This window comes from Mus caroli, unplaced genomic scaffold, assembly GCF_978045245.1.
Source record: "Mus caroli unplaced genomic scaffold, Mus_caroli_1 scaffold_18, whole genome shotgun sequence".
NCBI lineage: Eukaryota > Metazoa > Chordata > Mammalia > Rodentia > Muridae > Mus > Mus caroli.
In genome coordinates, this window is record NW_028227273.1 from 66,408,557 (window position 1) to 66,432,202 (window position 23,646).

The window sequence follows — 23,646 nt, forward strand, 5'->3', positions numbered from 1 at the left end:
TCAGTACGTGGTCTGAGCGGTGTGGTGGGGGGGGGGTAGGGGGGAAGGAGTGGGAGGGAGCAGAAGGGATCTGAAGAGGCCTCTGGTTCCCTCCTTCCCTCTGACTCTGACCTCCTTGTGTGTGTGTGTGTGTGTGTGTGTGTGTGGCTTGTTGTGGTCTCCAGAGCTTGCCAAGGTCTGGAAGAGGCTGTCTGAGCCACTAGGGGTAGGAGGAGAGGACCCCTCTCACCTGGAGCTCATTTGTCTAACTCCGAGGATGCATCAGAACTGGGGGTGGTGTGGTGTGGTGTGTGTGCCTCTGAGGAGGGGATGAAAAAGAGAAAGGTCCCTGTCTGATGAGGTAGAAGTAAGCCATGGTGAGTCTCAGGTAACCCCCACTGCAAAGTGTACCCTGCCAGCATCTGCAGCCATTTATAAGTGTGTGTGCACATGTATTATAAGTGTGTGTGTGTGTATGTATATGTGCGCGCGCCTGTGCACACATACACATGTGCTCCTGTTGTGGCCCCGGGATGGCCAACTCCTGGGCTTGACTTGATTTGGGTGTAGGAGCAGCAGGGACCTCTGAGGAGAAGCTGCCTCTACAGTGGAAATTTCAAGGGGTCTCTGGGTCTCCCCCAGTGATTCTGATCTTCTCGTGGGCTCTCAGAGTACTGCACTGGAATGAGCAGCCTGGTGGGGTCCACCCATGGAGAGGAGGGGACAATGGGAAAACCAGGACTGGCTGTCCCAGGCCTTGCTTCAGAGATGGTTGGGACTGCTGAGTCACCCAGGCCCTGCCAGGCCTGGGAGGGAGGCAGCCTGGGCCACCCCAGTGTGCTCCCAGTGACGTTGGCCCAGCCTCCAGATCATGGCAAGCAAGCCTTGCATGGTGTCAGACTCTGCTCCCAACACTCTAGAACGCAGGGGCTTCCCGGCATCTACTTCATACTGGGGAGAACCCTGGTGATGGGGGTGTCACTTGGCCCCCTGGCATTCTGGGTGTTGAGCCCACAGAATGGCCTGTCTCGATGTTAGACTTCAAAGCATACTCACAAGAGCGTGTATCTCTGGGGACAAGGGACAAGGGGCTCAAGTCTCCTGGGATGGAGCGGCTAGGATTTTGGTGATATTTCACCCAAGGACAGACACAGTTGCCACGATAGGAGCCAGGGCTCAGGGGATCCTTTCTCTCTGTCCCTCTGCCGGATCGTGAAGAGACTCAGCTGCCGGGTCTGTGCCTCCTAGGACGGTAGGGATTGGTGTGTGTTGTGAGGCAGGCAAGCTACAGTGACTGATGGTCTGGAAAGATGGAGGGGTAGGGAGGGCAGAAAAGGCTGTGGTCTGTGTTCCTTGGGTCCCTTTTAGTGATATTAATGGTTCAAGCTGGGGACAAGGGACTTCTTCACTAATGAAACAGAGAGAGAGAGAGAGAGAGAGAGAGAGAGAGAGAGAGAGAGAGAATATGAGATGAGAGATTGGACCAGAAACTCAAAAGCCATTTATGGAGGCAAGAAGGTTAACTTGGAGAGGGCAGAAGGGGAGCTGGAGAGCCATGTCTGGAGTGTGGGGTGGGGGTGGGGGAGGGGCCACCACCCAGGTCTGCCTCCCAGCCCTGACAGAGACTAATTCTTGGCAGGGGGACTGGGATCTGCTGCTGATTTCTGCTTTTCTTCCCTCTGAGGGGATTGCAGGGGTACAGCCTGCCTGGAGAGTGCTTTTGGGGTGCAGTTGGGGCTAGAGCTGTGTGTTATAGCTGTCAGGTCTCCTGGCTTCCTCTAGGAGGAATTGCAAGCTCACACAATCACACAGTGAACAAAGTGGATGGAAACCCAGGCCATCTTTGGGGAGCAGATGCCAGACTCTGGGGATTCACAGGCCTGGCAACCCCATTCATCACGATCCTATTGCCTTAGTCTGACCTGTTCTGGCAAGAGAGGGAGTAAGAGTGTGTGGAGCACACCTGCTGAGGGTCCAGAGTTGCTGAGGAGAGAGGAGGATGTGGCTGTGCCAGCCATGGGGCAGTGATAGCACTGGGCACCTCAGGCCTGAGGTTTAATCCTGGTCCCTCCAGAGCCATTACCAGCCCACTTACTGTATCAGGCAATGACAACCCTGTGGGAATGGGCCAGTAGGATCTTCTGAGAGCAGATGTTGTGGGTGGTCCTGACAGACTGTAGGCTCCAACCTGTGCCTACATGTGTAAGAACTCAGAGGAAGACAGACTCCGTGAATCACCATTCCCTTTGCATGGGAGAGAGCTGAGGCCTGGAGGAGGGGCTGGCCAGGGTCCTCGGTAGACGCGGGCTGACCATGTGGTCAGCCTTATTCTCTCTCAGCATCTTTGTTTGCAAGATGAGTGCCAACAGCCACCTCCTTGGCCAGGCGGATGGAATTAGGAGGCAGGGGTCTGAGCAAGGGCAGCTCAGAGCCTGGCGTGCATAGTCAGCCCGCAGGAAATGTCTTACCCAGCTTGGAGTTGGGCCTTAAGTCAGCGTGAGATACTCCACTGAGGCAGAAGAGCCAGGAGCAGGCAGGCTGCAACAGACGGTGACCTTTGAGGCTGATCTCAGAGAGTTCCCGCCATCTGCCGGGCCTCTCTTCTTTCCTGTGGGGGCTTCGAGCTCAGTCCTGGCTGAGCAGCCAGTGTCTCCACGGGTAGTGACAGTGTTCTTGTTGGGCCTAGTGAAGGAGGAAGCGTCTTCGAGCTTCCTCAGCCTGGCCATCGCCCGTGGGGCTTAGTGCCCTTCTTGTGGCTTGAGGCTGTTGAGCAGGTCCAAGGCTCAGCCCTCAGCTCTCGCTGGGACTCCTGGAAGTGTTGTAGTAGAGTTAGACCGGATTTCCTCTGGAAGAATGGTCTTGGTGTTTTTGCCATGTGTCAGGTATGGATGAGAGGAACTTTGAGAGTCCCCCACCTTCCCACAAAGTTCATGTCCCTGGGAGGCACTGCCTTCCAGGCCCAAAGCTGGGACCTGCAGACATTGGCCCTTCCTTCCTGGAGAGCAGTGCTTGGGTTCTTTCTGACGCAGCCTTTCCCAGCGTCTCGCAGGGCCCTGCCTTATGCTTCTCCACAGTCTGCTCATTGTCTTTTCTCTCACTTCCTCCCTCATTTTTTTTCCTTCAGCAAGGTTTCACTTAGCTCAGGCTGGCCTCAAACTTGCTGGTTGGCTGAATTTCTGATCCTCCTGCCTCCACCTCCCCAGCACTGGGAGGGCAGGCATTCATAATGACTTTTTGTTGTTGTTGTTTTTTTTGGTCAAATTGGCACAAGTTAGTTGTCTGGCAAGAGGAACCTCAATTGAGGAAATTTCTCTGTCTGTGGGGAATTCTTTTGATTGATGATTGACTGTGTGGGGGTCCAGCACACGGAGGGCAGAGCTACCCCTGGGCTGGTGCTCTTAGGGTGTTTGAGAAAGCAGGCTGAGGAAGCTACCGAGCGCAAGCCAGCGTGCAGCGTTCCTCTGTGGCCGCTCCATCATTCACTCCCTACCTGGAGTTCTTGCCCTGGTGTCCCGCAGTGGTGGGCTGTTACCTGGAAGTGTAAGGTGAAAAAAAAAAAACAAACAACCCCCCCCCAAACCCAAACAAACAAACAAACCCTTCCTCCCAAGCTCTTCTTGGTCATGGTCTTTATCACAGCAGCAGAAACCCAAGACACACCACAGTACCTAGCTTATGGAGAGCCAAGCATGGACTCTGGGCTTTCTGGATGCTAGACCACTGGACCATGCCCCAGCCAATGGAGCCATCTTTCTTTTTTTTTTTTTTTTTTTTTTTTTAAAGATTTATTTATTTATTATTATAAGTAAGTACACTGTAGCTGTCTTCAGACACTCCAGAAGAGGGCACCAGATCTCATTACGGATGGTTGTGAGCCACCATGTGGTTGCTGGGATTTGAACTCTGGACCTTCGGAAGAGCAGTCGGGTGCTCTTACCCACTGAGCCATCTCACCAGCCCTGGAGCCATCTTTCTAGAACACAAATTGAATCTCCTGCCTCAGCCCCTTAAACCTGGTGCAGACTTCACACAGTGCTCGGCAGGGTCAAGTCCTCCTGGATGCCTGTGCCCTCTGATACCCCACCTACTTCCTGCTCTCTCGGGGCACACTCCATGCCGGTCACACTGTTCTTGTCACACCCCTGAACACATCAAGCTGTCTTCAAACCAAGAGCCTTTGTGCGCATTATTCCCTCTATCTGGAATCTCCTCTCTCTCTGTCTCTGTCTCTCTGTCTGTCTGTCTGTCTCTCTCTCTTATTTATTTAGATACACCCCCTCTATGTAGTCCTGGCTGGCCTCAAACTCATGAAGATCTGCCTGTCTTAGTCTCTCTCTCTCTATTTTTAAAAAGATTTATTTATTTTATGTATATGTGTACACTGTAGCTGTCTTCAGACACACCAGAAGAGGGCATCTGATCTCATTACGGATGGTTGTGAGCCACCATGTGGTTGCTGGGAATTGAACTCAGGACCTCTGGAAGAGCAGTCAGTGCTCTTAACTGCTGAGCCATCTCTCCAGCCCCTGTCCTAGTCTCTTGAGTTCTGGGATTAGAGGCATGCTCTTCTGGGCCTAGTGAGGGGCATACAGTCCTCAGCCTGGGAGTCCTCTTTCACTGGGTCTCAGTTTCTCCTCATGGTGCTCTTTGCAGCTGCATTCACCATTCATGTATGGGAACTACATGTGGACTTGTGTGTCTTCTCACACCTTGCCTCGCCTTCTAGACTGGACATCATTTTTAGCCCGCTCCTGTTATCATATGGTCTGTGCGTTACAAGAAGGTCCCTAGAGTCCAGGCATGTCTAGTCCAGGCCTATGGGCTGTGTGTGCCCCAGGACAGATATGAATGTAGCCAAACACAAAGCCTATTACTTAAGCCTATTGAGGGGCTAGAGAGATGGATCGGTGAGGAAGAGCAGCTGCTGTTCCAGCCGAGGACTCAGCTCAGTTCCTAGCACCCACGACAGGCAGCTCACAGTCACCTGAAACTCCATCTGCAAGGCACTCAATGCCCTCTTTTGGCTTTTGTGGACACACACACACACACACACACACACACACACACACACACCGCTGACACATAAGTAATAAAAATAAAATTTTAAAAATTACAGTATTTTGGGCCAGTAAGATGGCTTAGTGGGTATACAGGCACCTGTGGCTAAGCCTGGTGGCCTGAGTTCAAATCCCCAAGATCCACATGGTAGAAGGAGAGAACTGACTCCCACAAGCCCTGGTGTACACACACTATCACACATACATACAACACACACTATCACACACAAACAAAATAGTATATCGATTTTTTAAAATTATGAGTCTTTTAAAAAAAATTGCCCAGTTATGAAGTGTGAATTCTGTTGTGTTACTGTGTCAAAAGTTTGGGTATACCTGGAACTTTAAAATGGTTTGTGTGTGTGTGTGTTGGGGGGGGCAAACCCTCAAAATACATTGTGTCTCGACGTGAGGAAGTCCGTGGGGGACACAGCCACACCTGCCCGCTTCCTGCTGTTGACCTATAGCTTCTAGAGCTGATCCAGGGCAGTGTCTGTCTGTCCGTCTGTCCGGCTGGGGTTTGACTATCTGCAGGGCTCATGGTGGAGGCCAGAATAGAAGGCCCTCCTGAAGGACAGAGGCAGCTGATGAAGCTTCCGCTCACGGCTCCCAAATGGGCTCCATCATGCCCCTGTTCAGGTGAGCATGTGGTCTGAACAGACAGACCGGCAGGCAAGCTGAGGACTGTTGGGAACCCCGAAGCCCCATGCCAGGGGACCTGCTGACAGGGTCTCTGCTGTCTTTCCCGTAGCGGCTGGCCCTGTGAGGGGTTGGTGGCTTGGGAATGGCTTTTGGTCCCCTTTTCAGTGAAGCCCAGGGCCTGGCAAGGCTGCCACCTCAGTGCGGGGCTTCTGGTGGGTCAGCTGCTGACTCACTAGCTGAGGCCTAGGTGGGCTGTTACCCTGCTCCTTGGTTAATCAGGGTGGGTGTTTCCCCAAACCAACCTTGGCCCTTGTCTCTTCTGCCTGAGGCCTTTCAAGGTTCATCAGCCTGCTAGAATTTTCCCTCTGGCCCAGCATATTAGGAAGTGGGGTGGAGGCAGCGTCTCTTGGCTGTTCCTCACGTTTAGGCATCTGACAGGCGGATCAGGGAGCAGGCAGTGTGGAGCCGGGTGATTGGTCAGTGCCTGGCCTAGGTCTTCCAGGTTAGGTCCGGTGCCTTCCCTGCCTGCCTCCCTCTAATGAGCTACGAATGTTTCGTGTCCCAAGTTTATTAAACTAGCATTTTTATGATCACACGCACGCCGGAAAGAATAAGAAGCAAAGGTCGGCTTGATAGAATACTTGACCTTTCCCACTGTGCCCCTGGGGGCCTGGCGGGGTGAGGGAGATGCTCTGAAAGCATCTGAGAGGTGTTTGGGAGGGGCAGGGACTCCCTTAGCTTCACCCCCTCCTCTGTGTGTCCAGGCCTCGTGGGCACTTCTGCCATCCACCTCCTACCTCCCACTAGGTAAGTGGCCCAGTTCTAAGCCCTTGCCAGTGGGCACCTGACTCACCTGGACCCTCTCCTGTGGCTCAGGATACCCCCTGGTTCCTGAGGTTCCCGAAGTTTCCCTTGGCTGGTGCCTTTCCCGCAGTCTGGATGCCAGTGGGTGATGAGGTTGACATGCAGTCTGGGTTTGAATCCTGGCTCTGATCCCCGTTTTCAGGGCCGTGGCTGGGGAGGATATTGTGGTTCACTGAGCAGGAGAGAGGGACAGACCCAGCAACACCAGATGCACAGGAGTCATCCCCGTTGAAAATCAGGAGGTGGCTTCCCCTGACACTCTCCTTCTAGAGTTCTAGGAGCCCAGTTTCCCTGTGGTGTTAGCTGAAGGCAGATGCTCTGTTTGGCTCCCTCTGGCCCTGCTTAGGTGCAGCCAGGGGTGGGGGACGGGACGGGCCAGTGGTAGCAATGGCTCATTCTGTAGCCTTTCTCAAGGCCACGGGGACTCTGAAGCTTATCACAGGCCAGTGGTCCTGTAGGGGTGGGAGGCCCCTCCTTGGAGGAGAGTGACAAGATCTAGTGGGGACTGTGGGGCTGTAGATGGCACTTACATCTTATGTCCCCAAGGTGGTATGGGTTGGGGAGGGGCAGCACCAACCTCTGCCAGGGCTTGGGAAGGCATGGGTGCTTCCAGATCTCTCTCTCTCTCTCTCTCTCTCTCTCTCTCTCTCTCTCTCTCTCTCTCACACACACACACACACAGAGGGTCTCTCTACGTAGTCCTAGTTGTCCTAGAACTCACTGTGTAGACCAAACTGGCCTCGAACTCACAGAGATAAGCTTGCCTCTGCCTCTGCCCTGGCTTCTGCTCTATCCCTTTGAGCCTAGTTGTCTTCATGTGTGACTGGTGACAAGAGGCTTCAAGGTTTCCCACCTGTGGGAGGGAGGCTGCTTGGGCTTGGGGTGACTCTGGCCGTGACGTGTGGGGAACTTGGGGACACTACAGGCAGCCCTGCACCTACCAAGGGCTTGTGGAGTCTGAAGTGTGAAGACCAGCCGAGCACTTTGTAAGTGCTTTGATTATTTTAAATTGCTTAAGTGGCTAAGATGGCCCTGAGAAGCCTGAGTGCCGAGGACACAGACACAAAATCAATTAGGAAAGTACAACAGAGCTAGCGGGAGCCTTCACTGCCCTGCCCCCTCTGCCCTGTTCTCCCCGCAGGTCGGTCCTGTTACTTCCTTAGCCCTGCCAGGATCTCTGCTGGCCCCTGCCTGCTTCCGGCTGCAGCATGGCGGGCCACTGGGATAGCCTAGAGGGTCTTCTGAAAGACTATCTGGCCACCAGGCAGCTTGCCACAGACCAGCCTGGCTGTCTCTTAGAGGGCAGTGTTACTTCAGTATTCTAGTTCCACAGGAGGGGCTGGTCCCATGGACCCTTGCTCAAAGATCTCGGTCTCCCTGGGAGATTGCATGGAGTCTTTCTGTGTTGTTGGGGCCTGAGGGGACTGAACCCTGCCTATTTCCCCTGTGTGGTTTCTGGACACTGAGTGTGACGGCCCTCTTTTCTGTGTGTGACCATGTGACACTCCTGGTTTCTGTGACTCCTCTGAACAAGATTTTCTGCCATGTGTGATGACATGGTGGCCCATTGGCGGCCCTGTCTCCAGTGCTGTGCCTATTTCTGTGGGGCCAGGCTGGACCAGTAGGCACCGTTTGGTGGGTCTCATGCCTGCATCCGACCAGGTGCTTCCATAGGTGCCAGTCCTGGCCTGGCCTCTGTGTGGCCAGGTCCTTATAGAATCTAGAGAGAAGAGGAGACGTCTGCGTAGATGAGCCAGCACGGGAAACCCTGACTGTCCTTGAAAGATTCCTGGTATGGAGACAGGCCCACTCAGACAGCTGGTGTCTCCTCAGTTACACCAGGGTGGACGAGCAGCCTGGTGTGGTTGCTCGCTCTCAGATATGTCCCTGAAGCTGTCCGCAGACCTTGTCCTTGCTGTCACACAAGGCTCAGACACAGCACACAGTCCTACCACGACTCTGGGGTTCGCGGTTTTACTTTAAAAAAAAAAGCAAAAAGAAATTTACCATTATTTAAAAGAATATTCTTTATCTTATTTTATAGGCTTTTGAGTGTTATATCTGTATTTCCGTTCACCATGTGTGTACCTGGTGTCCAGGGAGCCAAAGGAGAAGGTAGCAGGGTCTCTGGGACATGGTTATGAGCCACTGGGAACTGAGCCTCACTTTCAACCACTGAGCCATCTCTCCAGCCAGCAAGTATTTTTTTTTTAAAGATTTGTTTATTTATTATATGTGAGTACACTGTAGCTGTCTTCAGGCACACCAAAAGAGGGTGTCAGATCCCATTACAGATGGTTGTGAGCCACCATGTGGTTGCTGGGATTTGAACTCAGGACCTCTGGAAGAGCAGTCAGTGTTCTTAACCGCGGAGCCATCTCTCCAGCCAGCAGAAAGAGCTATTATTTCACTTTTAATTATGTGTATGTGTGTCTGGGTCTGTGCACACCAGAGAATCATCTAGAGGTGTTGGATCCCCAGGAACTGGAGTTACAGACTGTGAGTGCTGCAGGCTGTGTGTGCTGCAGGCTGTGTGTGCTGCAGGCTGTGTGTGCTGCTGGATGTGAGTGCTGCAAACCGAACCCAGGTCCTTGTGCTTGTGTTGCTGAGCCATCTCTTCAGCCCAGGGCTCAGGGATTGATTGCTAATGGCTGCTATTGTTGACATCTGGAACTGCATAGGGCCTTTCTTTCTTTCTGACCACATAGGACATTTGTTTGTTTGTTTGTGTTTATTGAGACAGGGTCTTTCTATATATAGTTCTGGCTGTCCTGGTGTTTGCTATGCAGATCAGGCTGACATCAAACTCAGAGACCCTCCAGTGTGCTAGAATTGAAGGTGTGCACCACCATGCTTGGAAAAATTGTTTGAAACAGGATCTCATGTACCCTAGGCTGACCTTGAACTCACTGTTTAGCTAAGGATAACCCTGACTTTCTGAGCGAGTTGCTGAGATCACAGGTGTGTGGGCCACAGCAGTGCTTTATGTAGTGCTGAGGACGGAGCCCAGGGCCTCTTGTATGCCAGGTGGGCATTCTATCAGGTGAGTCACATGCCAGCCTGACATGGTCACGTCTTGGTCATTCCCACAACCTGCAGAGCCATCAAGACACTGACCCCATTTTACAGATGAGAAAACAGAGGCCTGTAGAAAATGAGGAGGCTATGCAGACAGAGCCACAGCTGGACTGAGTTAGGTCCTTTCTGGCTGCTCTGTCTCTGCAAGCCCAGATGTCAAGTAGATGTCCTTGAGACAGGACAGCCAGCTTAGAGCCCCATGTCTGCGGATGTCCAATGTCCCCTGTCTCCTTCCTGCGGGACTTTTAAAGGCCATCATGTACAGCTGTGAACACATCTGTAATCCCCGCACTGGGGAGGCAGAGGTGGGGGCTCCCTGGCTGGCTGGCTAACTAACTGGTCAAGCTGAATCAGTGAGCTATGGACTCAACGGGAAACTCTGTCTCAAAAACTAGGGTGGTGTGTTTCGAGAGATGATCAGCAGAGCTCCGGTTGCCCCTTTAGAAGACCCAGGTTCGAGTCCCAGCACTTACAGGGTGGCTTACAACTGTCCATAAATCCAGTTTCAGAGGATCTAACGCCTTCCTCTGGTCTTTGTGAGCACTGCATGTGCTTAGTGCAATACATACATACATACATACATACATGCATACATACATGCATATATACATACATAATACACACATGAAACTCTTAGATACATAAAATAAAAATAAAATAAAGCTAAAAAATCTTTTATAAATTTGGTAAAGTGATTGAGGAAGACACCTAATATTGATCTCTGACTTTCACAGGTGCACGTGCACATGGGCACGCGCGCATGCACACACACACACGCACGCACAATCACATAAACATGCACACATGGGAAAGAGAAGGCTGGAGGGAGAGGTGGCTGGTTGGTTTAGGAGGGCTTGATTGCCAGCATTCACATGGCAGCTCCCAGCTATCCATGACTCCAGTACCAGGGGACCCGACATGCTCATCAGGCCAAGCAAGCATGTACAGATATCTACGCAGACAAAACACTCTTCTGCATTGAAGCACATAAAATAAAACAGGCAAATCGAAGTTGCCAGGTGGCAACCTGCCTCCCACAGCCCTCTATTCATTTAGCAGGCTGAGTTCACATCTGTAGCTGGGGTTTGCACAGACAGACTACAGTGGTGAGCATCTACTAATGTCCTTAACGAATCTTTGAAACATGTTGTTTGCTGGCGGCATAGTCGCCACCTACTTGGGGCCCTGGCCATTCCTGGTTCAAATCTTACTGGTGGCTAGTTTGATGTGTCATTTGGGGGTTGCTACACATGTCTATTTTTCCAGTGGGCCATCTCTCTTCAAGGACACATGACAAAGTGGCCCCCGGGGTGGCTGGGGAAGGTGGTTGAGGGAGGAGGGACTTACCTCATGGGAGCTGTGAGTCTGGGAAGGACAGGTGCTCTCAGGAGCATGGGAGCGTGGTGTCTGTGGGGGGATGGGGAGGGGAGGGGGGCGTGAGCGGGGGTGGGACATATTCAGCTCCTCTTGCAGCGTGGGGGCTGACCTTAGGCTGGTGTCCAGGGAGGGAGATGGGCTGAGGGTGTCTTGCTTGGCAGGAAGGCTGAGGAGGACGTGAAGCCTCAGGAGAAGCCTTCTCTGTCTGGGCACCCCACCTCTAGCCCCTCCTTGTCCTCTGGCCAATGTCTCTCTCCATGAGGCTCCTCTTCTGCTGGACTTGACTTCAAGCTTCACCTCAGCACACGCACACAGTAGGGCCTCTGCTCTGTGTTTGTGTGTGAGGTCCGTCCTTGGGGCAGGGCATGTAAGGAGTCCCCCCTCCCACTTTTTAAAAAATAATGGCTCTGTATTATCTGACTGCGTCTTTATGATAATTCATAATTCATGTATCCGTGCTGCTGCTTCTGAGCATTTGGGATGAACCCAATGGTTGGCTCACATGAAGAACCCTGAACGTGTTGCTCTGGACTTAAAGCCTCCTTTCCCAGACTGACTAGGTTGCTGGAAATACCGGCCCCAGAGCTGCACATGCTGTCAGCTTTAGGGGCACCGTCCATCAGTGTCCATTGTTTTCCCAAGCAGACGATGTCCCTCGCTACCTTTTAACTTGCTCTCGTGTCCAGAGGCCCCTCTCAAGTGCCAGCTTGTGCACACCCCTACACGCAGGTCTCCAAGGTCAGCTCTGTGTCTGCGGCATTGGCATTGCGTTTGTTCCGCAGCTCTAACCACTGCTGTCTGGGAAGGGAGGCAGCGTCTTAGTAGAGGAAACTGGGTTTCTTCTATGCTGGCTGTGTTAAAATAGAAGCATCCCAAGGCTGGGAGATGGCTCAGTGGTTAAAGTGCTCGTGCCCAAGAGTACAGATCTGAGCTCAGATCCCCAAACTTCACATTAGTGCCAAGTAGGATCCCCTAGAGCAAGCGAGCTACCAAGAGCAACCGTATTGATGAGCTCTAGGTTTGATTGGGAGGGCCTGCCTCGACGAATAGGCAGAAAAGGGACAGAGGAAGACACCTGACTTAAGTCTTAGGTCTCCACACATGTGCACACACGTGTGCTTGTGCACTCTCACACGTGCAAAGTGTGCACAAACACATACATGCACACAACATACACCCGTGAAAGGGAAAAAATTAAAAAGGTGAGAAGGACCCGCGAAGGCCTTGGGGCCCGAGGCACTGCCTGCAAGGTTCTCTCCCTGCTCTCTGTTCTCCCTGGGCTTGTGGTGACAGCCGCACTGCTCTTTCTCTGCCTGCCCACTCTGATCTCACGTGGCCTCATGTTCTGATCTGGGGGCTAGTGAATCAGATCTGGTGGGTGACCCAGTTAGCATGTCCCCACTGGCTCTCGTCATCTGAGTCTTCACCCCAGAATCGGGCGATGACCCGCGTTAAAGTTCACCTCTCTGCCACCGAGGCTGACATCTTCCTGTTTTTACCTTTTCAAAGTCCCTTTCCAGGGGCCTGGAATGTGGCTCAGTGGGCAGAGTGGTTGCTTATCACGATGAAGCCCCGGACTCAATTCCCTGCACCCCATAAACCAGGCTCAGCATAGAGGGCCAGAAATTCAGCTCATTCTGGCCGTAAGCCTGCAGATACAGAAACTAGGAACTGTCCAAATTGTGCTTAGTGGAATTGTACAGACTCATAAGAAAGAGCCATTTAAAGGACAGAGTAAAATCTTGTTTGGTTTTTTAAAGTCAATTTCAATTGACTGTGACCACCGTTGGGTGCAGGGGATGCCCCAGCCTGGCCACTGTCACTTGCCCCTGGCGTCTGGGGTTGGCGTGTTGTGTCTGAATGCCTTCTGGAGTCCCTGCCCCCTGACCACATGCAGCAATGCTATTTAGGAGGTCCAGTGACTGCGAGTTGGATCAGCTCCACATCAAGGCTGGTCCCAGGCCCCTTTGGGAGTTGAGAAGGAATCTGTAAGGCTGACGGTTATAAAGATCTGTAAGAATCTGTAAGGCCACGGTTGACTGTTCCTGGAGAGAGAAGGCAGAAATGTTTCAGCAGCCGGTGGGCTGAGTCCAGGGCAACTCCTGAGAATGTTGTCCAGAAACATTCTATACTTCCGGACAAGCTATGGAAACAAGCTATGCTGCCAGGCCGAGGCGGGGCCTCAAATGGGGCTGGGCTTCTGGCTGCAACGGAGGCTCTCTCTCTCCCGTCTGTGTTGGTGGGCATGTGGCTAGGCAGACGGTGTGGGTGCCTTGATATTTTAATTGAAGCCTGGAGACACAGTTGCTCTCTCTACTGTGCTAACAATGTACGGAATAAATAATTCAACCGTGGTTGTGTTTTGCCTGCCATCCTCGCCCATGGGGGTGGCCACACGTGAGCGCGTGGGTATAGATACACACACACACACACACACACACACACACACACACACACACACACACACAGAGCCAGGAGTAAGCAGAGCTGCTGTTAGGGGTCAGTGTCTGGACTGAAGGCTAAGCATTTCCATGTTAACTGGGCACTCACCAGCTTTCAACTTCAGAGCAATGGCTTCTTTCCAGGTAGCCCTTAAAGACAGGCTAGTGGTCCTGTGTGCTGGCCTCTGACAGCCTGAGACGTCATTGACCAGAAGACAGGGACCCTCTTAGTGGCTACACTCTCTGGCCCTGTTCCTGACCCAGCCCCTTCAGATTTAGCAAATCTTATGGGGCTCCAAATCAGTGGGAGGTGCAGAGCAGGCGTTGGGGTGGGGATGGCCAGAGTGAACCCATCTGCTCTTCCGGGAATGAGGAGGTGGCATGCTCCTGGTTGGTCACTGCGTTAAGTAGGGTGTGGATGGCTGTGACAGAGGTACAGGTGAGGGTCTGGACATTCAGAGGTAGAGAGCAGTTCTGATGAGGGGGGTGCATGGAGGTAGCTTCCTAGAGAAGGTGACTACTGTCCCTAGACAGAAATAAGGCTGTGGCATCAAGGGTGAGAAAGGATGGGATGTGTGGGTGTCTGCAAGGGACAAAACAGGGCCATCAGGGAACCCCCCTGCCCCCAGGAAGGAATTGTCAAACATAGACTCAGGGGAGGGTGGAGCTGGTGCAAAGGCCCTGTGGCTGGAGGATGCCTGACCCAGCTGAGAAGCAGTGGCTGTTGAGGGATGAAGGGACCTAGTGGTGGGCCTGGGTCAGCCACGACATGGGACCTGGAGCCCACTTTGACTTTAGGTTCCAATGGAGACTTTGGAAGTTTTAAGCACAGGCTATGACCAGGTTTATGTGTTTTCTGGCTGTTTTTATTTATTTTTCTTCTTTTCATGAGTTGGTATGTGTGCGGTTTGCCAGCATATGTGTGCGTCTGCTGGCTTACATGTGGGCACATGTGGGTGTGTGTGTGCCTATGGACACATGTGGAGGCCTGAGGTTGGTATTGGAGGTCTTCCCCCATCACAGTTCCACCCCATTCTTTGAGATAAGGTCTCTCAGTTAAAGCAGAACTCTCTGAGAAGTGTTGCCACCTAGGCCCAGGGGAGCCTGTCTTCACCTTTAAGGCCATAACTAGAGCAGGCTGCCGTGCCCACGTGGTGCTGGGGATTCATGTCATGTTGCCTCTGTGCCACGGAGACATCTTGCCACCCCATGCTTTTCTTTTCTTTTCTTTTCTTTTCTTTTCTTTTCTTTTCTTTTCTTTTCTTTTCTTTTCTTTTCTTTTCTTTTCTGTCTCTTTCTTTCTTTCTTTCTTTCTTTCTTTCTTTCTTTCTTTCTTTCTTTCTTCCTCCCTCCCTCCCTCCCTCCCCCCTCCCCCTCCCCGCTCCCGCTCCCCCTCCCCGCTCCCCCTCCCCCTCCCCCTCCCTTCTGGCAGGGACAGTCATTTGCTAGGGCACCTTGACTCCAAAGGAGGCCAGGCTGAAAACATACAAGGATCTAAAAGTGGCAGGGGGAGACATCTGAGGGCTCAGAGGAGGTGAGGGGTGTGTGTACCCAAAGCCTAGAGGGTGACACTCTGAGGGACTGGGTACTCTGCGCAGGGGGACGAGGCAGGGGGTGGACTCTGGTTTGCTGGGCAGTCTTCCTCAGCTGTGCTTCCTTCCACACCAAGGTGGTGTTTCCTGTCACTGGTGTCTCATCGGACCGTGGTGAGCACCAGCCCTGATATCCCCAGCAGCATCAGTTGGGGAGTCCTGACTCCTGCCTGGTGTCGCTGTCCCCCATAGTGGCAGCCCGCACAGCTATAGAGCTGTAGAAGGGCCATTGCCTCCCTAGGGGTGGGGAGAGGCGGGAACAGAGAGCCTGTTTAATTTAATTCCCTGTTTTATTGCTCGTTGGATAAATAACCTTCATTAAGACAGAAAAGCGCGGGGCGGGCGGTGGGGGACACGGACAGGGAGAAGTTTGATTAATTTCGAGCTGGTTTCTCATCTGTTAATTTTCTTCCGGTTCAGCAGGATTATTTAAACAAATTACAGACATTACTGTCCTCTTCTTCCCCCTGCAGGAATTGTCAAACATAGACTCAGGGGAGGCCCTCAGGGAGGGTCCTGGCTCCTTTTTCTACCGTGGTTATTTAAGGGCAACTTAGGGGCAAGAAAGGAGGTTCCCCCACTTCACTTGCTGGTGAGGGTCTCCCTGTTCCTCATGCAGTATTTGGGGCTGGGATGGAGAGGTCGCTGGCAAGGCGGGACAGTTCCACAGTTTAGACTGCTCCAGAGCCCTGTGCCCTGTGTAGAGGATAGCACGCATGGGACTCAGAGTGCTGTGTGTGTACATGCCTGTATTCTTGCATGCAGAGTCTTGGGTGCCCTGTGTGTATGAACTCTTGTATTGTTGAATGTAAGGGGGTGGTGTCTCAGGTGCCACTATGTCCCCATCGTGCTCTGTGTCACACATACAGGCCTGGTTCACAGGGCTGTAGACAGGCAGGTACTGGCTAGACTGGAGAGGGAGATGAATACAGGGGTAGAGCCAGGGGTAGCAGGGCCAGTGGGTAGCAGAGCCAGGAGGTAGCATGCCCATTAGTGTGGAGCCATGCTCCCAATTCCAGGGAGTGCCATGCCCGTGAGCACAGAGCACAGCCATGCCCATGTCAGATCTAGAACTTCTGAAAGCAAGGGGGACTCAGCTCCATGCTGGCTTATGTGTAAGCCACCTGCTTGTAAAACCCTGTCAGAGGCACAAGCTGGAGGAGTCCATGGCCGAGGGTCTGAGGTGAGAGATTCTTTCCAGGAACATGGATGGGTCTGACACCAGGATGGGAACCTCAGATTGGCCACAGGTGTTGGAAGAGTGGAGGGACCGGACAGCCTTGGCTTTTCCAGCTTTTGCCGTGCTGAGGATGAACTCAGGGCCCCGTGCATGCAAAGCAGGCATTTACCGCTACACTATAGGGGCTCTTGCTTTTGAGTCGGCCATGTAGCTCAGGCTGGCCTCAAACGTGTAATGCTCCTGTCTCAGCCTGAGTGCTGTATTCAGCTCCCACTCTCCTGTGATGATCCCACTGTCTTCTGTCCCCGGGAGACCTTGTCCTGCCTGCTCTCTCAGCTCTGTTCCTTGAGTTGGCTTTGGAGATGCATTTGAATTATATGGAGATTTTGGGGGCCCGCAAGGTGGAAAAGGCTCCTCTTTCTGCAGAACTGTCGGTGCCTGGCTGGATGCTAAGCCTGTGGGCACTTCCTGCCTACTCCTGGGAGGTTTGGATTAGACTCAGATGGGCTGGTGGTCCTCACGGTTTTGGGGGGTGGTGTGTCAGGGACTGTACATCTGCATTTGGTGCCTGGGGGCCCAGATTTCAGTGACAGCTGCCGAATGGGAGCCTCAGAGCCTCTGAGTCTTGCCTTGGGATTCTCAAGTTATCGAGGGGAAATCGCATCAGCCATAGCAGGTGGATCTCTAAGGCAGGCCTGAGATGAAGTAATGTTGTTTTATGTGGGTGGTGACCTCCGGACGATTGTGGAGAAGAGCAGTGTCATGGGAAAGGGCTGCCTAGGGTCTTAATGAGTGAATCCCTTTGTGGGCAGCAGACCGGTCACTAAGTCCTTCTCGGCACTAGAGAGGGGCTGTCCCATACTCTACCATGTCCCATTGTCTGGGGCACGGTGGGCACATGAAATGTGGTGGCAATGTTGAGTGGCACGTGTGGAGGTTTCTGCAGCAAGAGGCTGGCAGCAAAAAGCTGGGGCTGCCCACTCCCTATGGCATCTGCTGTCCAGCAGCAGAAGTAGCCTCCTTGGCATTTATAAGCTGAGAATCTTTGGAGGCTGTCCCTCTCTGGGTCCCTGGGGTTCAGAGGTGACAGAGACTCAATCTTGTTCCCCATGGAGGTGGCAGATTTTACTGGCACGTAGAATAGAAGTAGAGTTGGCCCAGCCACTCACCACCTGGGTGACATTAAACATGATCCTGCACCCTGGAGGGATAGAGAGCACCTGTCCCCTTGGAGGGATGGGGAGCACCTGTCCCTTTGGGGGGTGGGGAGCATCTGTCCCCTTGGAGGGATGGGGAGCACCTGTCCCCTTGGAGGGATGGGGAGCACCTGTCCCCTTGGAGGGATGGGGAGCACCTGTCCCCTTGGAGGGATGGGGAGCACCTGTCCCCTTGGAGGGATGGGGAGCACCTGTCCCTTTGGGGGGTGGGGAGCATCTGTCCCCTTGGAGGGATGGGGAGCACCTGTCCCCTTGGAGGGATGGGGAGCACCTGTCCCTTTGGGGGGTGGGGAGCACCTGTCCCTTTGGGGGGTGGGGAGCATCTGTCCCCTTGGAGGGGTGGGGAGCACCTGTCCCCTTGGAGGGATGGGGAGCACCTGTCCCTTTGGGGGGTGGGGAGCACCTGTCCCTTTGGGGGGTGGGGAGCATCTGTCCCCTTGGAGGGGTGGGGAGCACCTGTCCCCTTGGAGGGATGGGGAGCACCTGTCCCTTTGGGGGGTGGGGAGCACCTGTCCCTTTGGGGGGTGGGGAGCATCTGTCCCCTTGGAGGGATGGGGAGCACCTGTCCCCTTGGAGGGATGGGGAGCACCTGTCCCCTTGGAGGGATGGGGAGCACCTGTCCCCTTGGAGGGATGGGGAGCACCTGTCCCCTTGGAGGGGTGGGGAGCACCTGTCCCCTTGGAGGGATGGGGAGCACCTGTCCCCTTGGAGGGGTGGGGAGCATCTGTCCCCTTGGAGGGATGGGGAGCATCTGTCCCCTTGGAGGGGTGGGGAGCACCTGTCCCCTTGGAGGGATGGGGAGCACCTGTCCCCTTGGAGGGATGGGGAGCACCTGTCCCCTTGGAGGGATGGGGAGCACCTGTCCCCTTGGAGGGATGGGGAGCACCTGTCCCTTTGGGGGGTGGGGAGCATCTGTCCCCTTGGAGGGGTGGGGAGCACCTGTCCCTTTGGGGGGTGGGGAGCATCTGTCCCCTTGGAGGGGTGGGGAGCACCTGTCCCTTTGGGGGATGGGGAGCACCTGTCCCCTTGGAGGGGTGGGGAGCACCTGTCCCTTTGGGGGGTGGGGAGCACCTGTCCCCTTGGAGGGGTGGGGAGCACCTGTCCCCTTGGAGGGGTGGGGAGCATCTGTCCCCTTGGAGGGGTGGGGAGCATCTGTCCCCTTGGAGGGGTGGGGAGCATCTGTCCCCTTGGAGGGGTGGGGAGCACCTGTCCCCTTGGAGGGGTGGGGAGCATCTGTCCCCTTGGAGGGGTGGGGAGCATCTGTCCCCTTGGAGGGGTGGGGAGCATCTGTCCCCTTGGAGGGGTGGGGAGCATCTGTCCCCTTGGAGGGGTGGGGAGCATCTGTCCCCTTGGAGGGATGGGGAGCACCTGTCCCCTTGGAGGGATGGGGAGCATCTGTCCCCTTGGAGGGATGGGGAGCATCTGTCCCCTTGGAGGGATGGGGAGCACCTGTCCCCTTGGAGGGATGGGGAGCACCTGTCCCCTTGGAGGGATGGGGAGCACCTGTCCCCTTGGAGGGGTGGGGAGCATCTGTCCCCTTGAGAGCTGGCAGCAGCCTGTTCTGATTATTGAATGAGCCTGGGTGAGGAAGGCCAAGGGAGAGGATTCCAGTTCTCCTGTGAGTGGAGGTCAGAAGAACACCCACAGGGGTGGGTTCTTTCTCTCCACTGTGTGGGTCTCAGGGATCACACTGAGGCTGACATTCTTTGCAGCAGGCACCTTTGCCCGCTAAACCATCTTGAGGGCCCCTGCATAAACTTTCCTCCAACAGAATCCTGATGGGACCTGCGTAGGAGAATCAGCAACCGTGGACAGCAGCTCCTTACTGGACCATAGTCGTTCATATCCATGGTCTACACCCTGGGCTATGGGAGGCGGGCAGAGGCAGGCAGTGTGTTCTCCTCAGGGTCTCAGGGAAGTGTGTGATGTCTCAAGAGAGTCCGTGAGGTAAGGGAACAGCAGGACCGAGGCCTTGGGATGCGGGAAGTGCAGACCAGAGCCAGGGAGCAAGGAAAAGGGAGAGGTCAGCCCAGGGAAGAGGTCAGGAGAGACTGAGCTAGCTTAGGGTTTTGTTTGTCCTTCCAGCAGTGGGTGGGAATACTTATGTGTGCAAGGGGGTGAGTGTGTGTGTGTATGAGTGTGTGTGGGTTCTAGATGTTTCCAGAAGAAAGCTGGCAACACCAGATGATAAGCCAGGCTCAGACAGTGAGGAAGACTCAAGGTCTTGAAGAGTCTTTGGCCTGAATGCAGAAAGGACTTGGTGGCTCTTCTGAGGCTGCTCCTGCTCTGGACACTCGTTGGTGTCCCCAGAGGTGGTCAGCTGGGTGAGATCCTGGCCTTCAAGGATCAGAGAGTGAGCATAGAGACAGGCAGGTGAGGGCATGGGGCTGGCGGGGGTGTGTGCTCTGAACCCTGGGGTGCAGGGCTGAGGCAGGAAAGGGAGGCTGTGCTAACTGAGGAGGCACAGGACCCAGAAGGAGACCACACAGTGAGATGCCACAGTGAGGACAAGCACAATAGAGGCCAGTTAGGGGAGAGCTGCCTGCTGGGGACTCCAGTGGGGCACCCAGCCTGGGAACCCCGAGGCTGTGCCAGTTGTCAGTTGTGAGTTTTTTCTGCTTCTGGCTACACCTCCAGCCCCTTCTCCCAGATAAGCCCCAGAGCCCCAGTGGGGCTTCATCCTGGCTGCCTGGCTGGTCTGACTGTGGCCTGGCTGTGGATATAAATCACGGGGAGTGTTGGTGGTGTGACTTTTATCGTCTCGTGTGTTCAATGATGTTAAAACATCCCATTATATCATCTTATATTAATATGGTGCAGTCCATCACACACACACATACACACACACACACACACACACACACAGTCTGATGGAACAGTGGTGGACAGCAGAGTGGCTCATTTCCTTGAAGGCCAGCCACACCCCCACCACTTGTGCTCTGCAGCTAAGAGGACCTCAGGGCACCTACATAATAATAACTGCTTTGGGCATTGAAGATCCTCCTGGCCCTGCCCTAACTCCTTAAGCTCCTGGAGGGTCATCAGGTTTGGGACAGGTTTTCATGAGATCCTGCATGCTGTAGAAGCCCCTCCCTCTGTTCTTGATGAGAGCCAGGCAGCTCATTAAATTCTCACTAAACAGAGGAGGTGCAGGTGGAAAGCTGACTGCTCAGGGGCGCAGGGCTCGGGGTGGGGTGGGAGGTGGGGGTGTGGGGAAGCAGCAAGAGCAATCCTGACCCTTATTTACACTGTCTCCTGGGCCCAGACACCGGGTGGGTGAGGGGCTGGGAGCTGTGGGTTGAGAACACTCAAGCAAAGCCCTCAGACATGGGTTCAAATCCTGCCTTACAATTTGCTGTTTGAACTCTGGATCTGTTTCCTCATCTGAAAAAGGGAGTTAACAGTGGTCCTGTTGTGTGAGGACTGACAAGATGGCCCGTGTGTGTGTGTGTGTGTGTGTGTGTACGCGCGTGTGTGTAGCACAGAGTTGATTCTTAGTGTGTCACAAATGCTGAGACTTGAGTCACCACGAACACCCTCTGTTGCTCACCTGTTGACAGGGCTGCCAGGCCTGATGTGTATGACTCCCCTCCATGCTTTCCTGTTATCTTTCCTGTTTAGCTCCTAGCCCAGGCCCTGGGGTCCTGAGGCCACCTGGGCTGGTCTAGTATGACCTGGTGACCTGGATAAGCCCTTCCACGTCTCTAACCTGGGCAAAGCCTTCTTTCTTCAGTTTATGGGGATTGAAGCAAGAGAGCAGAGAGGTTCCCACATTTGGCCATCCACACCCTGGACAGGATAAAGGCTTCAGGCACCTAGGTCCTTTGCCTCTTTCCCCAGCTTCCTTCCTACCCATCCTCTCGGATGCCCCTCACCGTGACCTCACTACGACTTTGACAAAGAGTCAATTCTCATCACAAAACCCACTTTGCAGACAAAGAGACTGAGGCTCTGTTACCTGCATCTCATCTCTGGGAGCTTGGTTCTAGCTCTCCTTGTAGCGAGCACAAGGGCTGCCTGTGGTCCTGGGTGTGCGAGCTTGGCTCAGCCGCCACCCACCTCCCCTAAGATGGACACGGACGAGGGGCACAGTCAGCGAGCAAACCTGCTACCCTGAGTGTAGTTGATTGATCTACATTTTGCTTATGAAGTAGGGCAAGTGCTGATTTGAGGATCTTGTTTGCTCTCGGCCCAGGGCCGGCGCCTGCCCGCCCGCTCGAACAGCCTTATCTGTCTTCAAGCCCTTCCTCCAACGCACTGGTGCGGCTCCTTTGTCAGCCGATGCCAGGAAAGCTGGGCTCTCTCCTCCCTCCCCACCCCATCCTCCACACCCCATTCTTCTCCAGCTCCCAAGCCTCACAGTAGGGGTGTGTGCTGGGTTCCTATGAAAATATGCACCGCTTAAAAGGGCAAGCAGGGACTGACACGCGCCTTCCAGGGGCATATCTGCCCAGGGCCCGTTGCGGTGCTGCCTGATTCCATCCAGGAAAACAATTCAGAACAGGAAATTAATCCAAGCGCAAGTTTCCTGTATTGATAGGAGGTTGAGCAGCCAGAGCGGAGGCAGGAGTGTCAGACAGAGTGTCACCGTGGGATCAGAGAAACAAAGGTCCGGCAGAGCCCTGCAGGCCAGAGGCATCATGGGAGGTGGGGGAGTCGGTATTGCCCTTTTGTGGGTATTATCATAGGTGGCCCACTTACTGCCCTGGCTAGGTACCGGGCAGAGTGAGGCCTCCCTGGCAGGCTGCCTATGCTGTAAATGAGGGCAAATAGGGCAGGTCACGTGCACTGCTGTGCGGAGGATATCCTGCAGCAGGGAGGACCACTGTGAGGTCCTGAGGTACGATGTGCCCACAGGACCCAAGGTATGGAGGGAGGCTGGCATGACAGGAGCTGCTGGGGGCCAGGGTGGTGTGGGAAGAGATGGGGTCAGAGGTCATGCACGTGAGACTACTCCAAATTAATTATTCTGATGGACTGCCTTGCTGTGAGCTGCAAGGGAGACATGGCTTGATACCCACGTCATGAGCACCCAGATCCCAGACAGGGTGTCTCTGTGTAGCCCAGGCTTTCTGGGAACTCACTACGTAGACCAGGCTGGCCTCACAGAAATCCACCTCCCTCTGCCTCACAAGTGCTAGGATTAAAGTTGTGCCAATGGCGTGGACTCTTGCCCAGTCATTCCCTCAGTGTGTTGCTCTAGTGGTTTGAATGTGAACGGTTTCCCAAGGGCTCATGGATTTGAATATTTGGTTTGAGAATACTTGAAAACTATTTGAGAAGGATTAGGAGGTGTGGCCTTCTCCCCCCCCCCCGCCCCCCTTTCCTTCTCCCGCTTGCTCTGCTCTGATCACTCCGGCCCCACTCGTAGGTGTGGTCTTCTTGGAGGATGCTTTCTACTGGAGGTGGGCTTTGAGATAGATTTCAAAAGCTCAAGCCACGAACCGGGCAAGGTGGCACACCCCTTTAATATAGCACTTGGGAGGCTGAGGCCAGCCTGGTCTACAGAGTGAGTTCCAGGACACCCAGGGCTACACAGAGAAACCCTGTCTCGAAAAACAAAACAAAACCAAGCAAACATCTGACGACACCAGCCATTCGCAGTTAGCTCTCTCTGCCTCATGCTCTGGGATGTCTGCACCACCGCTCCAGTGCCATGCCTATGTGCCCGTGTGCCCGTGTGCCTGCTGCCACATTCCCGGCTAGGATTGTCATGGATTCTAACCCTCTGGAACTGTAAGGCCCAACTAAATTCTTCTAGAAGCTGCCTTGGTTAAGGTGGCTCATCACAGCAATAGAGAAGTAACTTAAGACAGTTGCTTAGAGAAAAGAGAGGCCCACCCGAGGCTGTGCTGTGCTGTGAGGGACAGGGTACAGCAAGAGTTCTGGTGACAGGTGCTGTCCTGGCCTATGGGACACTGGCAGCTGTAGACTATGTCCTCCTAGGGAGTAGTCCTCTCTGGCATCCTGGGGGATGTAGGGGGCGGCAGGGTGCTGTTGGAGACCCTAATTAAAAGCTCAGATCCAAATGACTTGATGGTGGAATTTCTAATTAAATCAATCTCATCTCGTCTGGGAAGCAGAGGTTTGCATACGATAAGCATGAAATTAATAATTACGCTTAGAAATTAGCTGTTGCTCAAAGCAGGCCGTTTGCACAGCCCTCTGTGGCCCGGGGCCAGCCTTGCTCTGTCCTTTGTGTTAGAGACAGATGGACCA

The 23,646-nt window shown here is 54.0% G+C and overlaps 1 protein-coding gene across 1 annotated transcript in view; it reads left to right on the forward strand.

Annotated features, from left to right (window-relative positions):
• Grm4 (glutamate metabotropic receptor 4) overlaps positions 1-23,646 on the forward strand; it is an 84,482-nt gene that overhangs the window by 11,140 nt on the left and 49,696 nt on the right. The window lies entirely within an intron of this gene.